This window comes from Pan paniscus, chromosome 5, assembly GCF_029289425.2.
Source record: "Pan paniscus chromosome 5, NHGRI_mPanPan1-v2.0_pri, whole genome shotgun sequence".
Taxonomy (NCBI): Eukaryota; Metazoa; Chordata; class Mammalia; order Primates; family Hominidae; genus Pan; species Pan paniscus.
The window spans coordinates 156,947,703-156,967,870 of NC_073254.2; positions in this window are offsets into that span (position 1 = coordinate 156,947,703).

The following is a 20,168-nucleotide window of genomic DNA, read 5'->3' on the forward strand; positions in this document are numbered from 1 at the left end:
TTCCAGCTTTTCATCTTTAGCCAGCAAGGTCCAATTTTCTCAATGGAAGTATTGATTTAAGTCTTTCAAAACAACCCCAGCTTCACTGACATCAAGAGGATAATTCACAGCATCGAGAGAAAAGAAAATAACACTGTGGATAAAGCTGTTAAGTTTTCTTTGCACTTTGAGGGGCCACAGGGGGAGCATCGCTTGAGCCCAGGAGTTTAAGGCCAGCCTGAGCAAGATGGTGAGACCCTATCTTTACAAAATAATAACAAAAATAATAAATAGCCTAGTGTGGTGGTGCACACCTGTAGTCCCAGATACTCAGGAGGCTGAGGTGGGAGGATCGCTTGAGGCCAGGATTTGGAGGCTCCAGTGAGCTGCAATCCTGCCACTGCACTCCAGCCTGGGTGACAGAGCAAGACCCATCTCTTAAAAAAAAAAAAAAGCAGCTTTATTTTACATGCAAAACAAAGCCCTGAAATGCATTTCTCAAATCAGTAACAGAAAAGATCAGCAAAATTACCGGGATTTTAGGATTAGGAAACTATAGTCTTAGGAGGTAATGAGGAGGCTCAGAGTGACAAACTATGGTCCCCATGGAGCCAGCCCCATGCCGGGGTGTTTTTTCCACTAAAGCTGTTCTCAGAGCCCTAAAAAAGTTTGACAGATACATATTTTATTTTTTGTGTGTGTGTTTTATTCATCTTGTTGGCATAAAAATAGTGACATTCTCTTCTTATGGCAATTATATTTGAGTTATCTATCTATCTATCTATCTATCTATCTATCTATCTATCTATCTATCTGTATTTTAAAGTGACAGGGTCTTTCACTCTGTTGCCTAGGCTGGAGTGCAGCGTTGTGATCATAGCTAACTGCAGCCTTGAACTCCTGAGCTCAAGGGATCTTCCTGTCTCAGCCTTCCAAGTAGGTAAGACTACAAGTGTGTGGCACCATACCTGGCTAATTAAAACAGTTTTCTTTTTTTTGTAGAGAGGGGTCTTACTATGTTGCCCAGGTTGGTCTTGAACCCCTGGTCTCAAGCAATCGTCCTGCCTCAGCCTCCCAAAGTGGTAAGATTAGAGGCCTGAGTCACTGCACCCAGCCTGATTTGTGGTATATTTAAACAAATAAATGTATATTTATTTGAACTATCAAATTATGATTGAACTGTCAAAAAATTCCTAGGCTATCAGTTGGGATATATGAAGAGTGATGAGGATTTCATACCTTTTTTCCTACTGAAGCCTCAAATGTACAAGAAACATCAAAATGGATTGAGTTTTAAATGATTTTTAAATTCCTGTTAATACCTATTCTATTCAGGGATCTTTGTGTCTTAGTTTGAATTTCCAGAGGTGGCCCCTGAGATGAAAATTCATGTGAAAGTACAGTAATCCCCCCTCATCCATGGGGGTTACCTTCCTTGGGTAGGTAAGCCCCCCAGTAGATGCCCAAAACTGCAGATAGAACCCTATATATAATTTGTTTTCCCTATGTATATGTACCTAAGATAAAGTTTAATTTATAAATTAGGCACAGTCAAGAGATTGACAGCAATAACTAATAGTAAAATAACAACACACCAACATTACTACCTTTACACCTTGGGGCCATTATTAAGTAAAAATAAGGATGACTTGAACACAAGCCTCGCGATATGGAGAGTTGGTCTGATAACCGAGTCGACGTCTAAGTGGCTAATGGATGGTTTGCATCTACGATATGGATACACCGGATGAAGGCAGGATTCATGTCCCACGTGGGATACAGCAGGACGGTTTGAGATTTCATCATGCCACTCAGAACGGCATGCAATTTAAAACATAAATTTTTTATTTCTGGATATTTTATTTAGTATTTTCAGACCTAAGTTGACTGCCAATAACTGAAACTGCAGAAAGTTAAACCTCAGGTAAGGGAGGACTACTGTAGTCTATCAGGAAATATCTCCAGAAGAAACTGGTAGCAGGGTGGGGAGGTAGGACAGGGAAGCGAAGGCCAAGCCAGGGTGTGATATCAGAGTCTCAGAGTCTAACTCTTAATCCTGCAGGAAGACCACCCTGACTAGGGCAAGGGTTAAGAATAGATCCCAGGCTGGGCATGGTGGCTCATGCCTGTAATCCCAGCACTTTGAGAGATCAAGGCAGGAGGATGGCTTGAGTCCAGGAGTTCAAGACCAGCCTGGGCAAAAAGTAAGATCCCTGCCCATCCCCATCTCTACAAAAAATAAAAACAATTAGCTGGGAGTGGTGGCACTCACCTATAGTCCCAACCACTCGGAAGGCTGAAGCAGGAGGATCGCTTGAGCCCAGGAGTGTGTGCCACTGCCCTCCAGCCTGGATGACAGCAAGATCCTGTCTCAAAAAAAAAAAAAAAAAAAAAAATTCCCAGGAGATAGCACTTCTGGCTCTAGGGCCAACAGATTTGGCAGCCTGAGAGCAGTTTTGTGATTAAAAAAAACCCAAAAAACCTGCAAATACTGGTTGGGGGACGACATCACACTGAGGGAGGGTGCTGTGGGCAAAAGGGATCTCATCTGCTGTGGGTGGAGCACAAACAGCAAGTTATGAGAACAGCTAAAGCTAACTTAGGTAAAGGGGTATCTCAATCTAGATTGCATTTGGCTGCATGTAGTAGAAATCTGACGCAGTGCCTAACCAAAAGAGTTTATGTTCCCAATATACCAAGAAGTTCAGAGATTGGCAGTCCAGGATTAATATAGCAGCTTCTCGATGTTATCAGTCAACAACATGCCAGCTCTGCCTTGCTTGTTGCTGCATGATTGCGAGATGGCTCTACTGCCTCCAGCCTCACATCTGCATTCCTGGCAGGAAGAAGAAGAGGAACAGAACAGAAAAGGCTGTATGTCTACTAGGAAAGCAGATATTTTCCAGAAATCTCTAGCAGACTTCTGGTTTCTTTCCCATTGTCAATAACTGAATCACGTAATTACCTTTAGACGTATGGAATTCTGGGAAGGTGGCATATGGTTCCCTTGAAAAGAATAACTTTTCATTCTTTGCTTTTTTTTTTTTTTTTTTTTTTTTAGTGAAGATGAGAGAATGGGCAATGACTGGGCATACAGTGGTGGCTATCCAATAGGGGATTTTTTTTTGGTAAAAATATACTAGTAGGCTTTAGGAGCTTCCTAAGACAAGATTTAAGTACAGACAGCTGAGATATCTGAGGGATGGTGCCAGAACTTGCCAATGAGGAATTGAGGTAGGGCTGGTTTATGGGCAGTGACCTGTACAGTTGCACAGGGCATGTGGAAGGGCCCTGTGTTTGGTTTCATGCTATGCTGTCACTGAGCTATCACATTCTGTCTTTGGACTTGTGTTATTAAGTCTGATGGGACAATGGAGCATATGTGTTTTTTGGACTTGTGTTATTAAGTCTGATGGGACAATGGAGCATATGTGTTTTTTGGATTTGTGTTATTAAGTCTGATGGGACAATGGAGCATATGTGAAGTGGCAGCACATGCCCTTGTTGGCTCAGGCTCGTGGTACAGCGTGCAATGAGCAATGTGCATGCCAAGCAGTTAGCTCAGCTGCACAGGCCAGGATGGGACCTGGGCCCAGATTGGTGGTAGTGATCATGGTGATAACAGCAGCAGAAGCAGCAACTGCGGAGACAGCAGCCATAGCCCTGGAGACAGGAGAAGCTCCACATGAAGGCAGTGCTAGGATTTGTGTTGGGAGGTCAGTTTGCTGGTCTATCCCTGGAGCCCATTCTTGGGGCATCTGCACAAACTGTAACTTCTTGGCTAGAAACTGCTGGCTGTCAGGCAGTCAAACTTTATCAGTAAACTATTACAAAAATAAAAATGTACACATAGACATTGCAATAAAACCTTGCGGGGAGTTATTAAGAGTCTTCAGAATTTAGAATCCCTGGTTTTGGAAACTACCACAACATTGCAAAACAAATATTCACAAGCTTAGAAACAGAAATTAAATTTAAAGACAATCTCATCTGGTGAAAAAAACCGGGTATTTTCATATAAAGCAATGGATGAATCAATTATTGATGAAGAAGACATTTAAAATTAAATTTTATCTTGTAATTGAAGATACAGTGATAGAATGCATAAACAGGTGTTTGCATTTTCAACAAATCATAAAGCCAGTTTCTTGTAAAACCTCCACAAGTTACAGAAAATGTAAGAGGAAATAAAAAACCATTGTACAATTTGCATTTAAAATAAAATTCAGACTTACATGAAACTGGTTAGTATGAAGAGTTAAGTCTTTTTAGAAAAATTATTCTAAAATAATTGTCAGCTCTCGATGTATTAATATATATAATTTATCAGACATTTATCCTAATGTCGTCACAGCCTATAAAATACTCCTAACAGCTCCAGTAACATTCACATCGGCAGAAAGATCCTCCTTAAAATTAAAATTACCAAATTTATTTGCAATCTTGCATATTCCAAGAGCAACTCATGTGGCTTTCAATTATATCAATTAAAAATGAAGTTGCCAAAAGTATAAATTTTGATGACCTAGTAAACAAATTTGCAGAAATGAGCCAGAAAAACCTCATGATCAATCAAGATACCATACTAATAAAGTATAGACATCCTCGGGCTCTGCATCGACAGATTCAACCAACTGAGGATGGAAAATATTCAGAAAAGAAAAACCAATTAAAAAAAACCCCACAATAACAAACAATACACAGTAAAAAATACAATATGACAACTATTTACATAGCATTTACATTGTATTAGGTATTATAAGTAATCTAGAGATTATTTAAAGTATGCAGGAGGACATATGTAGAGTATATGCAAATACAATGCCATTTTATATAAGAGACTTAAGCATCTGAGAATTTTATTATCTAAGGGGGTCCCTGGAACTGATTCCCCTTGGATACCAAGGGATGACTGTATTGGCAGTGGTGGTAGCAGTGGTACTGTTACAAAAATAAGAGAAGAAACTCATAGACAGAAGAGAAATAATAAGCACACTATTTATTATGTTATATAAGATTAGGACACCAAAAATATTTTCTTCAATTCGTAGTTCTACGTTGTTACCTATGTATCATGATTACCCCTTGTTATGGACTGAATTGTGGTCACCCAAGATTCATATGTTGAATCCTTAACCCTTAATGTGACTGTATTTGGAGATAGGGCCTTTAAGGAGATCATTAAGGTTAAATGAGGCCTTAATGGTAGGTCCTAATTCAATAGCACTGGTGTCCTAGTAAGAAGAGGAAGAGACACCAGAGAGAGCGCTCATTCAGCAAGCACACCAGGAAAGACCATGTGAAGACACGGTGAGAAGGTGGTGGTCTACAAGCCAGGAAGAGAGCCCTCAGCAGAAACCAACTCTCCTGGCACCTTCCTCTTGGACTTCGAGCCTCCAGAACTGTGAGGCTTAAACGTCTGTTGTTTAAGCCACCGTCTACGGTATTTTATGACAATGCAAGCTAACTAATATGTATGCCCCTATTACATTTTATAAATAAGAATTTTTTTTTTTTTTGAGATGGTGTTTTGCTCTTGTTGCCCAGGCTGGAGTACAATGGCATGATCTCCACTCACCACAAGCTCTGCCTCCTGGGTTCAAGTGATTCTCCTGCCTCAGCCTCCTGAGTAGCTGGGATTTCAGGCATGCGTCACCACGCCCAGCTAATTTTTGTATTTTTAGTAGAGACGGGGTCTCACCATGTTGGTCAGGCTGGTCTCGAACTCCTGACCTCATGATCCACCCTCCTCGGCCTCCCAAAGTGCTGAGATTACAGGCGTGAGCCACCGTGCCCGGCCCAGAAAATATTTTTAATGAAAGAAAAATCTTTATATTTTAGTGCCTTTAATGACATTTTCCTCTTACTTTTAAACAAGGGGCTCAACATTTTCATTTTGCACTGGGCCCCACAAATTACATAGGCGACTGTACTCTGAATTCAGGTCACACTCTGTGCCTCCCCTATGGCCTCAGAGCGGTTGTCTCCCTGCTTCTCTCTGCTTCCTCTCTCTCTAGATCAGCTGCTTCCACCCTGACTCAAGTACACAACATCCACCCACTAATGCTGTCTCCATTTCTGAGAGGAAGAATCTAATTGGCTTAGCCCAGCCCATGCATTTGCTAGTCCAGGGTCAGGTGCCCTGTTCCAATGGGCTGAGGACACCTGGCTGTCCAGGCCCACACTTTGCTGGGGCTCAGGTGGAAGGCAGTTTCAGAGGAGATGGCATGGACTGGACTTGTACTTCCAACTGAGGCACTTACGATGCTTTCACGGAGGATTGTCTGGCTTTGATGCTCCACTTCCTTTTACAAGGTGTTTAGCAGCTTCACTCCAAAAAATAAATATAACGAATCACAGCTTAAAAAGCAGAAACCAATGCCCTGTCCTCAGAAGTATCTTAGGGCTGTCTTGCCCAGCTTTCCATTGACAACCCATTAAGAACAGGATTGGGGGAGATTTTCAACAGCATAATGCAAATGCTCATAGGTTTTTAGTTAAGGGTACTCTAAACTCATTTGAGCATGGATTTTTGACATCCTGTCTCACTTAATATTAAACCATGCTTCAAAGAAGTTAAACAGCAGCACTTTGGGAGGCTGAGGCAGGCAGATCACCTGAGATCAGGAGTTCGAGACCAGTCTGGCCAACATGGTGAAACCCCATCTCTTCTAAAAATGCAAAAGAATTAGTGCCAGGTGTGGTAGCACGCACCTGTAATCCCAGCTATTACGGAGGCTGAGGCATGAGAATCGCTTGAACCTGGGAGGTGGAGGTTGCAGGGAGCTGAGATCGCGCCACTGCACTCCGGCAAGATTATGTCTCAAAAACAAAAGCAAAAACAAAAACAAACAAAAAACAAACAAAAATTAAGCAACAAAGATATAAATAAAAATAGAAATATATTTTCTACCAAGACAAATTTTAAGAACACATTTTTGGTAAGAAATATTTATCATTAAAAAGCAGTGAAAGCAAGATCCTTGCTATACATTTTTGGAAGCAAATTTGAAAGATTCCTGTTGAAATAAAAGTAGAAATTAAAATCATTGAATAGTAAAATATTTTATATAGTAACACCTTAGTTACCTAGAAGTCGGACTTAAGGACAACTCCTGCAATCTGGAATACAGCAACGGAACTAAGTTCCCTGAGGCACCGAAACAGTTTTCACAAAATCAATTCACTGAAGCTCATTTGTTTTAGTTGTAGAAGAGGGACTCAGTCAGAGCCTATTCACCCTTACTATTCACTGTCTAAATCACTTTGATGATCCAGTTTGCCACCCACAACATGTTAAAACCAACAATTTACTGGGGTAGCAGGGTGCTGCTAAAATATAGAGAGTGATTATTGACATCAGGGAGGAAACAGGAAAGGAGGAACTGTCAAACCAGTTTGGAGATATTCAATGCATACGTGCGTCCATGTACCTTTCTTACATACATTTAATTAGCGTGGGCTGAATGCCAGCTATTAGCCTATGACTGTGCTAGGTGCACAGGATACAGAGATTAAGGACTCAGTGTCTGCCCTAAGGGGCTTCTAATCTAGCAGAAAGGGTGACAAATAAAAAGGCAATTACAATATAATGTGGAGAATGATTAAGTGCCTGATTCGGCTTAAATCAGAAGATAAGCTAAAATGCATTTCAAGTATTTCAGGTAAGACATCTGAAACCCCAAATTAAGATCGGGGTAGTGGGGATGCAGAAATGTGTAAGACTTGAAAGATGTTGCAGGTAGAATTTGTACGGCAGAATGATGGATTGAGGTGAAGGGCGAGGGAGAAAAAAGAGTCCAGGATGTCACTCAGATTTCTGGCTGTTGTAAAGAAAGAGTTAGAGGCTCCAGTCTCTCCAGAGGGCATCACCTCATTACAGCTGACATTTTAAATGAAGACTTGGGAATCACTGACAAAAGGTCAGAGAAGTACGAAATCCATTTAGTAGCGACTTTCTCTGCTGGCGAAGAAAACACCTCGTCTTAAATGACTGGTATATGGAGGAGGTTTTGTAAGTTCCTTGAGGGCAGGGCACCCAACATTTATCCTTACGTCCCCAGTGCCCCAATACAGTAGATGCTTAGTAACAACGTCTTTATTGGATTTATAGAAACCAATTTAGATAATCTTGACCTTTTCTAGTCATCTCCCTTTAGGGTGTAAGATAAAACTGTGGAAATTTATAGAATAATCTTTAGTCCTTGAGCAGATAACGGTTGGCTCTAGACATATTTCTCTTTCAAAAAGAATTTTTCTTAGGAGAACTGAAAATCCTACGTTGTTGTCTTATTGAATCAGATCTTAAGACCCTGACAAGCAACCTTTCCATCTCTTCAGGTTTTCAGCTGCTTCGAGAGTAGCAGACACCAATTAGCTTCCTGACTGGCTCTGGGGTGTGGAGAGAGGCAAGTGGTGGCACCTTAGGGCACCGGAGCAGCCCTCTGTCCCCACAGGCACTCTGCATACTGACAGGTCTGGAAAAGGACTGTCACACCCTAAAGAAAAGGAGGACTCATTCGGCTGACCTTGGGGAGTAAAATGTCCCCTGAAACCTTTTAGACCCCTAGAAGGTTCCTCAGGGGCTTCTGCTGGAAAGAAGCTGAAGAGGCAACTTGTAAACAGTTAAGTCAAGATGCACTTAAAAAGAAAAGCTCAGAACTAGGTCAGAATTGGACAGGGGGAAAGAACCATCTGGATGTGTTATGAAGCTTTTCACAAACTGTTTTCATGATTTTTATCACCGACATCTATTGGAGTAATGTTATTTTTTTATTTGAATATTTAATTTTCAAAGTTAAAGCCTGAGAAATAGAAGCATTTTATCTTTCACAAATAGCTGTGAGTCATGGTTTATATGTCTTGAATTTTTCTCAGCTTTAAAATCTCCGTTGGCTGTGAAGTGGGGGAGAAAAACAAAATAATGAAATTGCACAAGGAAAACCAACTTCCAAAAACACTCCCAACAATGGTCCTTCTTGCATATGAAAGATACGTTATTATATCAGATTGCCAAATTTGTGAGCTTGAATAGCAGATGTTCTCATTACAAAATCTCTGATTAAGATGAACACGGTGCTGCAGGGGATGGGTGCTAGAACTAAAACTAAACTGGGCAGTGGGTCTTCTGGGTGGAGATTTATGTCCCTTGGCTGGAGGAGACATGGTTGTGTGTGAAAATTCTTTTGAATTTTCCTGAAGCAGCTGTGATTTTCTGCAAGCCTGAACCTGAGGTAAGCTGTTTCCATTTCAGCCACCTCTTTATGGGGAGGTCACTCTGGAAGCATTTATCTGGTATGGGGGCCAACACTCCCGGATGTGGGAGGAGCCCGTCTGGAGGGATGGGCTTCTCATCACCTCTCCCTGGACTTGCTGCCTCCAACCAGGGGCCATGGTGACTATGAAGGGACGCAGCCAGTCCAAAGCCACCCCGGGAAAGATGTGGCCCGCAGCCTGGCAGGCTGAGGACGTGTAGGGGGCTGCACCAGGCGCAGCGAGTAACCCTACTACGTTTCTGAACGCAAGCGGGGGCGCTGCCAATGTAAGGCTCCCTGTTAGGAACGGGTCCTAGCCCTCAGCGGAGGGTCACGAAGAAATGACAGACTTTCCTGGCAAGACTGTGGAATCAGATCGAGCCATTTTTAGCTGTAAATGTCTGGCTTTGCCTGCAGCATTTCAAGGAAGACTTGACTGCTGTGCGTTGCCGCCCTCCGCCCCGCTCCCCTGCACTTACCCACCCACCTCGCCTGCGCTGATCCGCAGACGCGCGCGGGGAAAGGCACGCGCGATGCTTTCCCACTCGCTCAGCGGGCGCCGCTCACTGGAAACTCGCTCCGGATTCCGAACCCGAGAGCAGAGCAGAGGGAAGCCCCTTTGCTGAGCACCTCCTTAGTGGAGGGCAATGAACGCGCTGAAATCCCAGAGCCTTCTCTGTCAAAGACATGCCGAGTTTGTGCATTCTCAGATCAATTCTGGGCTTTCCTGAAATTTTACTGGGGGTCCCAAAATTTAATTCGGAGGCGTTGCCTTCCATTCTTCCCCTGAAAATAGAGATATGACACAGAAATATTTGTTTACTAGCTCCCTCTCCCATCAGATATGTAGGGTCTTTATAAAATCCTTGTAAACTTTGAAACTTTAATAATTTTTATTCTACATACCATGGGCCTCAAATAGTATTTAAAAGGCAGACTTGAAGGTTGAGACATTTGTTTATACGATTGCACATTTGTATTTCGGATTCTATACAAACAAAAACGGCTTCCATAAGTGAGCATCTGTTTTCTATCTAACAGTATTAAAATATTTTAAAAATTCACACACCACTTGCAACTACCGAGTTTCCTCTGGTTCTTTTTAACAATTAAAATTAAATCATAATGGTCCACAGGTTGTATGAGCTCCCTTTTCTGTGACTGGGTTGAAGAGCTTTCCTTACCGACACTAGTCTTATTGTTCCTTAATTTCAGCTAGATAGATATCTCATGGGATTATTCATCTTCAGCTGTACTCAACTGGTTTTACTTCCTCGGTTCAAATGCATTTTGAATGTTTCCATCTGAACTTATATGCTGTGCCTGTCCTTAATAACACTGTTAGAAAGATATTGTTCATTGAATTCTCACCATTCCATCCTAATTACTTTCTCTTTGAGGCTTTGGTCTTTAAAATACAATAGCCTAGAGGCCTCTCTGATCCTGAGGGTGGTGCCAGTAACAGAGTAAATGCGCTCATAATAGAATTTCCACATTTTTCTTTTAAAAATACTTTTAAAATGTCACAAGTAATATATATCCATGATGAAAACCGAAAACAGGTAAGCAGAAATAAAAACTATGCACTTATATGTACATATTTATAAATATGAATATATAAAAATGTATACATATTTATAAAAATATGATACATTCCATTTTAAAAACATTTTTCTGCTAAATAAAGCATGAATACTCTCCTTTATTCTAATGGCTACTTAATTTTGCCCATACAGATGTAATAAAATTAATTCAATTAATTCTTTATTGTTGGAGATGCAAATTACTGAAAAATTTTTGCTATTGGAAATACAGCAATGAACATCTTATATTCTTGTGCATTTGCCCAATTATTTTTATAAGATAAATTTTCTGGGACCCAATTTCATTTTGACCAGAGCTTTTACTTATGGCTTCAACCTGCTGCCTTCAATGGGAGCTGATTTTGCTGATACAGAAGATAGTATTGCCTCTACTGGGTTCTTCATATTAGTTCCTCTGACTCGAGTCTTCATTCTAGTTACAATCTCTCTGAAAATTTCTCACTTTGGGTTTTCTATTCCTTTACTAGAGACTATATGGAGCTTGGCCAAAGTGGCCTTTATGATTTCCACATTTCCCCTTATCTTTCAACATCCTTCCTCTGCCTTCTCTTTAAATGCCCACAAATCTAGGCATAATTCTATTCTTGACTTCCCTTCTTTGTAGTCTATGCTCTCCCTTAGCTAGTTTGTCCTCTGATTCTATTTATGAGAATGATTCATCCTTAAGCTCTATCCTTTTCCCCAATTTTTTGATGTGTATTCCCATATATTCCTTGGCATCTTCCCATGATAATAGTGCAAGTATCTTAAAGTTAGTATTCCCCAGACTCAATGCTTTATTCCAAACTCCCAGCAAAACAAAAACAAATAAAAATAAAAAACAAAACCAACCCCACCTCCCAAACAAAAGAACTCATTTTCTTCTTCCATATTCTCTCTTCAAAATTTGAAGGTGCCCACTGAGCCACCATCAAAGGGTCATTCAGATTTAGATTGAATAGACATTTATTAACTGTATCAAGTCATATCAGTTTCCTGCTTAAAACTCTCTAGTGGCTCCCCATTGCCATTAAAGTGTGACTCAAACTCCTTACAGGAACCATCAGGCTTCTGTGATCTGGCCTCTGTCTGCCTCCTGCCCAGATCTTCTCCCAGGCTCCTCCTGCCTCTCTATGATCAGCTGCCTGCTTTCTGACCTTCTCTTGAAAGTACAAGTGCATGTGCATCTCAGAGACTGAGCACTTGCTCTTCCTTTGGCCAGAACCCTGTTATGGATTACGTATTTGGTGTTGTAACTAACAACTCATTGCCAACCCAAGATCATTTAGATTTTCTGCTATATGTTTTTCTTTTGGAAGTTTTATAGTTTTGAACTTCACATTTAGTCTGTGATCTATTTTGAGTTAATTTTTGTGAAAGGTAGGTCTTTGTCTAGATTCTTTTTTTTTTTTTTGGCATTATCTATCCAATTGTTCCAGCACCATTTGGTGAATGCTCAACCCTTTCTCCATTGAATTGCCTTGGGCCTTTGTCAGAGATCAGTTAACTATTGTGTGGGTCTATTTTTGAGGACTAATTAATATAAATTAAAAGATTCCTTTATTCAAATACTCTATCAGCAAATATTTCATTGAGTCACTACTATATGATCAGTACTGTTTTAGGTACTGGGAACATATCTAGGAGTCAGAAAGAGATTTACAGAAATAAGTTAGCTTTTGAGTCTCATTTGTACAGTATTTCCTTTTCTGGCAACCCAAAAACTTCATTAACGAAAAAAGAAGGAAGTAAAAAGGACTTGCTTAAGCATCATGGCCATGAAGAAGGGGGAGGAGAAGATGACATTTCTAGACTGGAACTTATTTTTTGTAAGGATGAGAACTCAGAGGTGTCAGTCTGGTGCTGACTCCTCAGGGGGGAACTTCTGGGCTCCTGTGTGTCCCATTCAAGGATGGCATATTTGTCTGTTTTTATGCTGCTGATAAAGACATACCCAAAAAGAGGTTTAATTGGACTTACAGTTCCACATGGCTGGGGAGGCCTCAGAATCATGGCAGGAGGCAAAGGCACTTCTTACATGGTGGTAGCAAGAGAAAAATGAGGAGGAAGCAAAAGTGGAAACCCCTGATAAACCCATCAGATCTCAAGAGACTTATTCACTATCACGAGAATAGCACGGAAAAGACCAGCCCCCATAATTCAATTACCTCCCCCGGGTCCCTTCCACAACACTTGGGAATTCTGGGAGATACAATTGAAGTTGAGATTTGAAGGGGGACACAGCCAAACTATATCACATGAGTATTACTTGGCTCCTCTTTGCTGTACACAAAGGGCACGTCTATGGCAGTATTTGAAAAATAGAGAATGAGTTGCAAGCTAGTCAATTGTGTGGAAGAAAAAGGAAAGGAAAGAAAAGTAATTTCAGGGCGGGTGCAGTGGCTCACGCCTGTAATCCCAGCACTTTGGGAGGCCGAGGCGGGCGGATCATGAGGTCAGGAGATCGAGACTATCCTGGCTAACATGGTGAAACCCTGTCTCTATTAAAAATACAAAACATTAGCCGGGTGTGGTGGTATTAACCTATAGTCCCAGCTACTCAGGAGGCTGAGGCAGGAGAATCCCTTGAACCCGGGAGGTGGAGGTTGCAGTGAGCCGAGATCGCGCCACTGCACTCCAGCCTGGGTGACAGAGTGAGACTCTGTCTCAAAACAAAACAAGAAAAAGATTTCAAATATTGTTTTTTCATACGTCATATTAGGCATTTAGAAGTGAAAGGGACCTTAGAGATCACCTATCCCAACTCCCAACCCTGTGGAGGAATCCGTCTACAAAAGCTGTAGCAGAAACCAGCCTGTACTTGAACCTTTCCAGTGACAGGAAACTCAGTACCTTGGAGCTGCCACTTAATTCTAGAAGACCCTCCCTTACTCAGAACTGAACTCTGTCTTCCAGAGACTCCCAAATATGTGTCCTAATTTTATTCTCTGAAGCAACAGACATATGTATCTAATGTCCTCGTTTGCAAGAAAGTCCTTTGCATATGGTTATCGGGGGTTCACTAAGTCCTGGATTCTTTCTCTCTGCACTTCCCCTTAAGTCTTGGCTTTGAGACTTTTTAAAGTTGTTTTCTGGTTGGCTAAAGCCCTTGTTAAAGGTGCTGCTCAAAATGAACACAACACTCCTGGTATTTGAGCCTAGGGTTTAGTTGATGTGGGTTGCTAACAAGAAACTTTTTTTTTGAGACAGGGTCTTGCTTTGCTGCCCAGGTTGGAATGCATTGGCGCCATCATGGCTCACTGCAGCCTTGACCCCTGGGCTCAAGCCATCCTGCTGCCTTGGCCTCTTGAGTAGCTGGGACCGCAGATACTTGTCACCACACCAGGTTAATGTTTTTGAATTTTAAGTAGAGACAGGGTCTTGTTAGTTGCCCAGGCTGGTCTCGAACTCCTAGGCTCAAGTGATCCTCCCGCCTCAGGCCTCCCAAAGTGCTAGGATTGCAGGCATGAGCCACTGTGCCCAGTCAAGAAACACCTTAATTATACTTAACTATAATTCTGTTTATATGAATGTCTTACCTATACTTCTGTTTATATGTTTATACTCTTTTTTCTCCCAGAGGTTAAATGTTTAAAGTTCCTCATTATGCCTCGACTAAAGATGCTTCTACGTGAAAGTGTTGTTTCAATCTGTAATTTCACAATATTTTATTTTGGAAGCTGGTGGCAACAAGCTGGCAGGAAACATGGACCTTAGGAAAAGCAAACACATTCTATTTGCTAATGGTCACTAAGCGATTGTAACCAAGGCAAGCTTATTACAGAAAGGAACAATCAGCTGAAGTGTAAAGACAGAGCGTTTGAAAAATCCTAACCCTTCTTCCCTGCATGCTAAAATCAGCTAACAGAGATAAACTAGTAGCTGGTTCTTAAAAGAGGGATTTGTTTACACTACATAATTTTTATCAGTGGGACAGCCTGTTTGCCTGCCTGAGAACTTGTTACTTTTTAATGCATTTACCTGTGAGTAAGAAAAAGGTGCTTGCATTTCAGAAGTTTGTGTGAATCACGTGTCCTCCTCATTTCCTACCAGAGTTCAGGTATTTGTTTATTTTGACTAATGACAGTTCTCAGTAAAGCTAAGGTTTTAACCTCATGCCCTTCTGCATAGAACCTAATCTGTCAACGGCTCTTTCTTGTTCAGAATTTTAGACTTAGTAAAAAGTTTGCAAACTAAGAGCTTTTATAAACAGAATATGACCATTAATATACTTGTTTCTGAATTCCAAGGGAAAATGTATGACAGCTCTCATAATTTCAAATGCCTTGACCACTGTCACAGAGCTAATACTGATTATGGAACCCATGAGTATGACACTAAAATTCAGGGGCTTTGGGATTCCATTGTTGTTTTGCTTAATTAAATAGACATACATTAGGGCATGTATACTATACATGCTCAGTCTGAAGAAGAATAACCAAAGGAAAACTCTTGTTTTCATCACCATTTAAGGAGACCATTACCAATTCCAATGTGACCTCTCTCCTTGGTTCCCAAGGGGGAACCACAATCTCAAACTTTTAGTCATTTCCTTGTCTTACCACATATATATGTATCCCTAAACAATATAGTGTTTAGTTTTCTATGTTTGGGTATTTTATACAAGTGGAATTATTCTCTCTGTGTTCTTTTAGAAATCAATCTTTTTGCTCAATATTATGTTTGTGAGGTTCATTCATGTTACCCTCTGAATTGTAGTTCATTTTCAAAGCTTTCTTCTGCTGATAAGCCTTTGTGTTCTTTTGCAGATTAAAAAAATGAATGATGCTTCTATGAACATTCTTCTATGTGCATCTGGTGCTGTTTTTATTGCTGTTTTTATTGTTTTATTTATTGAGCACTTATTTTGTGTCAGGGACGGTTTTAAGCGCTTCAAATATATTGATTCATTTAAATCTGCTGCCCTCTGAGGTATGTAAAATTATCATCCTCATTTCACTGATGAGGGAATTTGGTCCAAAGAGGTTAAGTTGCCTGAGGTGACAAACCTAGGAAGCTACAGAGACCAAGCCTCTCAGCTTCAAGAGTCTATCCTTGCAATCAATACACCATACAGAAAGTTCTTCTTTGGCTTATCCATCCCTCAATCAGTCAATTTGAAAAGTTCTAAGGTGTGTTTCCATTTGTCCATATATCCTTTTGTTAATCAAATGCTGGCAAATTCTTTTTAAAGCAAAAAGTCAACAAATTTAATAGAGATCTAATACGCCACACCTCCTTTTTGGGGGCTTGGGGTTAAAATCTCTATCATTTTTAAATTTCCCTCTCATATCAAATATCCTGATGTTTTATTTAGCATGTCAAATCAATTTCAGAATGGGAAAGAATGCACTTGCCTGAGAAGAAAGAATAATATGTAAATAATTTTAACCGTATGAGACCTTTAAGAGCAGTATCTAATTCATATGCCCTTCAAAAGTGAGTGCCAGGGACAGGCAAATGACCAATGGTATTTATCCCCATCAGTGCTCATCTGTCTCAGTGGCCTGTGCATGAAAACATAAACATGAGCCATATGTCCATCTTCTGAGTTGGTGGAAACCCTCCGAATACCACCTAATCCAGAAAATGACAGATTGAGAAATCTAAAGAGATCTGTTGGGGAGAGTAAGGGAGAAAATGCCTCATCTGCTTCCAGTTATAGCAAAGAGTCAGAGCATCAGTTCCTTGGGACAGAAGGAGCCTCCACCCATCAACACAAGCATAACAGAAAGCACCACCAAACAGCCTCACACACCAGCCCTCAGCCCCTCTCTCAAGGGAGTCTTGCATGTAGCAATGCTGAAAGAACCTTAACTCACTGGCATGAAAACCAGAAGTGAAAATCAAAGGGAAAATTTGTTAAAGATTAAAACTAGTAGGACTGAAGTTTTGCAGCCACCAAATGGGCCAAGGAGGCTGGAGGAACATCAGTCCTGCTGAGATGGTCAAAGTAATGGCCTGCATGGCCAAGGCTGCCTTCAAGCACATGTCACTGAGGACCCAAGGCTTGGGAGAAGTGGTAGTAGGAACTAAGCACAGAGGGTCTATCTCCAATAAGGGACGATACATGACCAGAATAGTCATCCAGCCAGTTTGGAGAGGTAGTAATTTTCAGGAAATAATGTTTTTGAGAGGTTCAGTTATCTTTAAAGGACTTACAGTATTTTTGGTTGCTGCTTGGCTAAATCTATTTTATTTTCATTTTTATTTTATTTTATTTGAGACGGACTCTCGCTCTGTCACCCCAGCTGGAGTGCAGTGGTGCCATCTTGGCTCACTGAAACCTCCGCCTCCCAGGTTCAAGTGATTCTCCCGCCTCAGCCTCCTGAATAGCTGGGATTATAGGCACATGCCACCACGCCTGGCTAATTTTTGTATTTTTAGTACAGATGGGGTTTCACCATGTTGGCCAGGCTGATCTCAAACTCCTGACCTCAAGTGATCTGCCCACCTCGGCCTCCCAAAGTGCCAGGATTACAGGCGGGAGCCACCATGCCTGGCCTAAAACTGTTTTAAAGCATTATGTTTGGAAAAAATAATTCCCAATCTGTTGTTTCAAATGTTCTAGCTTGAATAAGATTGGTGCATTATAAACTTAATCTGTAGTTAAAATCAGATAGTTACATATTTTTGAGTGAAAGGAGCAAGTTATAAAATAATCCAATATAATCCCCACTTTTGGCAAAAATATTTACATACATGCAATGAAAATATCCGGAAAGTCCTACACCAAGGTTTATGAACTGAGGCACTATTGGCATTTTGGGCTGGATAACTCTTTGTTATGGTAGGATGTTTAGCAGTATTTATACCTGGCCTTGGCCCCCTACATGCCAGCAGCACCCTCCTCCTGAGTGGTGACGATCAAAAATTTTCTAGACATTGCCACATATCCCCTGGGGGACAAAAATTCTCCCAGTTGAGAATCATTTCTCTATTCAAATATGTTTATGGTGGTTAAATCTGGGTGACAGTATTATAGGTAATTTTTCTTTCTTCCCCTATTTATTTCTAGTTACTCTACAATGAATATGTATACATATATCTTAATATATATCTTCTATAATAAAAATAAAAGCTATTGTTAAAATACCCATAACCATAGCACTATTTATTTTAAAAATTATAGGTACATGCTTTTGAGCAAAATCTTTGAAAACTATCTGTAGATAGGTTTATGGAAGATACAATGTGAGGAATTAAAAAGGAAAAGTTCTTCTAAGATAATTTAGCAAAAATTAATCTGCAAGATGTGGGGGTGGTAATGTGTGGGCCAGAAATAACTTGATTAATGACCCAGGGGTACCCATCCATGACAACCAATCCTCTGTTTAATGTTCTCATTAGATTTACCAAGCTGGCGGTCTTGTGCTCTGGGCTGTACAAATAGTTTTTCTCTGCACTGATTTCCTTCCAGTTGGGCTCGGCATGGGCAGGCACCAGATCTTTCCCATGTTATGGGCTCCAGTGACAAGTTCACTTCCCTCACTTCCTTCTTGAGAGGAAGACATGGCACTATGTTTCACTTACTTTGTAGAGGTGGTATTTTCGTTCACCAGTTGTTTAGGATTTATGGGGCGTGGAAATGGAGCTGCTAATAGATGTTTTTTATTTCTATTAGATAAGGAAAACTTAACTGATGTTCAAGTGGTATATAAAATCCTGGGAATGTCCAGGGATAAGATGAACAGCATAGTTGTCCCTTGGTATTCACTGGGGATTGGTTCCAGGACCCCTGAGGATACCAAAATCCACGGATGCTCAAGTCCATGGTATAAAATGGTGTAGATAACCTACACACATTCTCCTGTATACTTTCCATCATCTCTAGATTGCTTGTAATGCCCAATAGGCCTAGACATCAGTTCATTTAAGTGCATTCAGTGTAGTACTCAGTGCGATGCAAATTCAAGGTTCACTTTTTGGAACTTTGTGGATTTTTTTTTTTTAATGAATGTTTGATTTGCTATTGGTTGAATCCATGGATGCTGAACCCATAGATACAGAGGACCAACTATACTTGTCGGACTCTGAAACTTCAACTTCTCAGCTCCACTTGAACCTCAGGCACAGAGATGGAATCTGAAGCGGACCAAAGGGTGGCTTCTTGGAGATGGTGAGGCGTGGCCACAGGAGGAACAGGATGCATGACAGCTGCCTCCCACACAGATATACCGCATCTAAGAAGATGTCGCCACCCCCACGAGAAATATCTACTGTATGCTCATGTTTGAATGTGTGTGTATATATATAGACTCAATATATGCATATGTTGCAAAGAACTGAAGCAGCAAAATTAGAGAATGCTCAATATTTCTGACATGCTTGGAATAACAAGAGATGTAAAAGCAACTCAGAATTAGATTCCCCTTTTACGAAGCCAGATAATGTGGCTGAACCACTGAAGGATTTCAATCTGAGGGCACAAAGTAGGAAGCAAATTACTATTTACTCTCCGGCAAGAAAAACAGAGTTAGACAAGGTCTGCCTTTGAATCACAATAGTTGTATGTCTAAATGGCGTTTCTTTCTGGCAGTTAGTAATGGGACCTGGCAGTTAATGATGATGATGACAAACACTTAGGGAGCACTCACTATGTGCCCAGCACAGGTCTAAGTACCTTCTATAGTCCAACTCTTTTATCCTCAAAACAGCCCTAAGGCAGCTCTTATTTCTATTGCACAGATGAGGACACTGAAGGACATATTAGGTGCTTAGAGAATATTTTGTGAATGGAATTAATAAGCAGAACTATCATCAATCACTTTATTTTTCTTTTGCTCTTAATAACAATTTATTCTTTCTCACTCTTGAACTACTTTTACAGTTAGTGTAATACATCTGTTCTTCAAAACCAGCAGAATCATTTCTATAAAGATTGAGAATAACAGAACACTCTGATTAATATAATTACTCTCTAAATTAAACCATTAGATCTGAAACTGTTTGCATTTGTGGATAATCACGAAAGGTCATGACCCCAGAATCCATCTCTCCTACCAGGGTTGTCTGCCTGTACCAAAAATATCAATAAGGAAATATGGGTGATATTTCTTCTCACGAAAGAGCATCAGTGGATTATGAGTTCATGATTAAAACAAATATATATTAAGGCAAACCATAGGAAGTTACTGCTTGTCAGATTAAAAACAGCCAAATATCAACAATTATATATGGTTCAACTTAATAGATTTTATCCCATTTTAAAGCAGCGTGACTGAAGAATTTAATTTTCTTAACAAGTGGTAAAGGAGATGGGAACAGTTACTGGAATTGAACTAGAAAGCTATTGTTTTATGGCATAGTTTAGTTCCTACAGTAAATTTCATCAAATTTTAATAAACTCTCC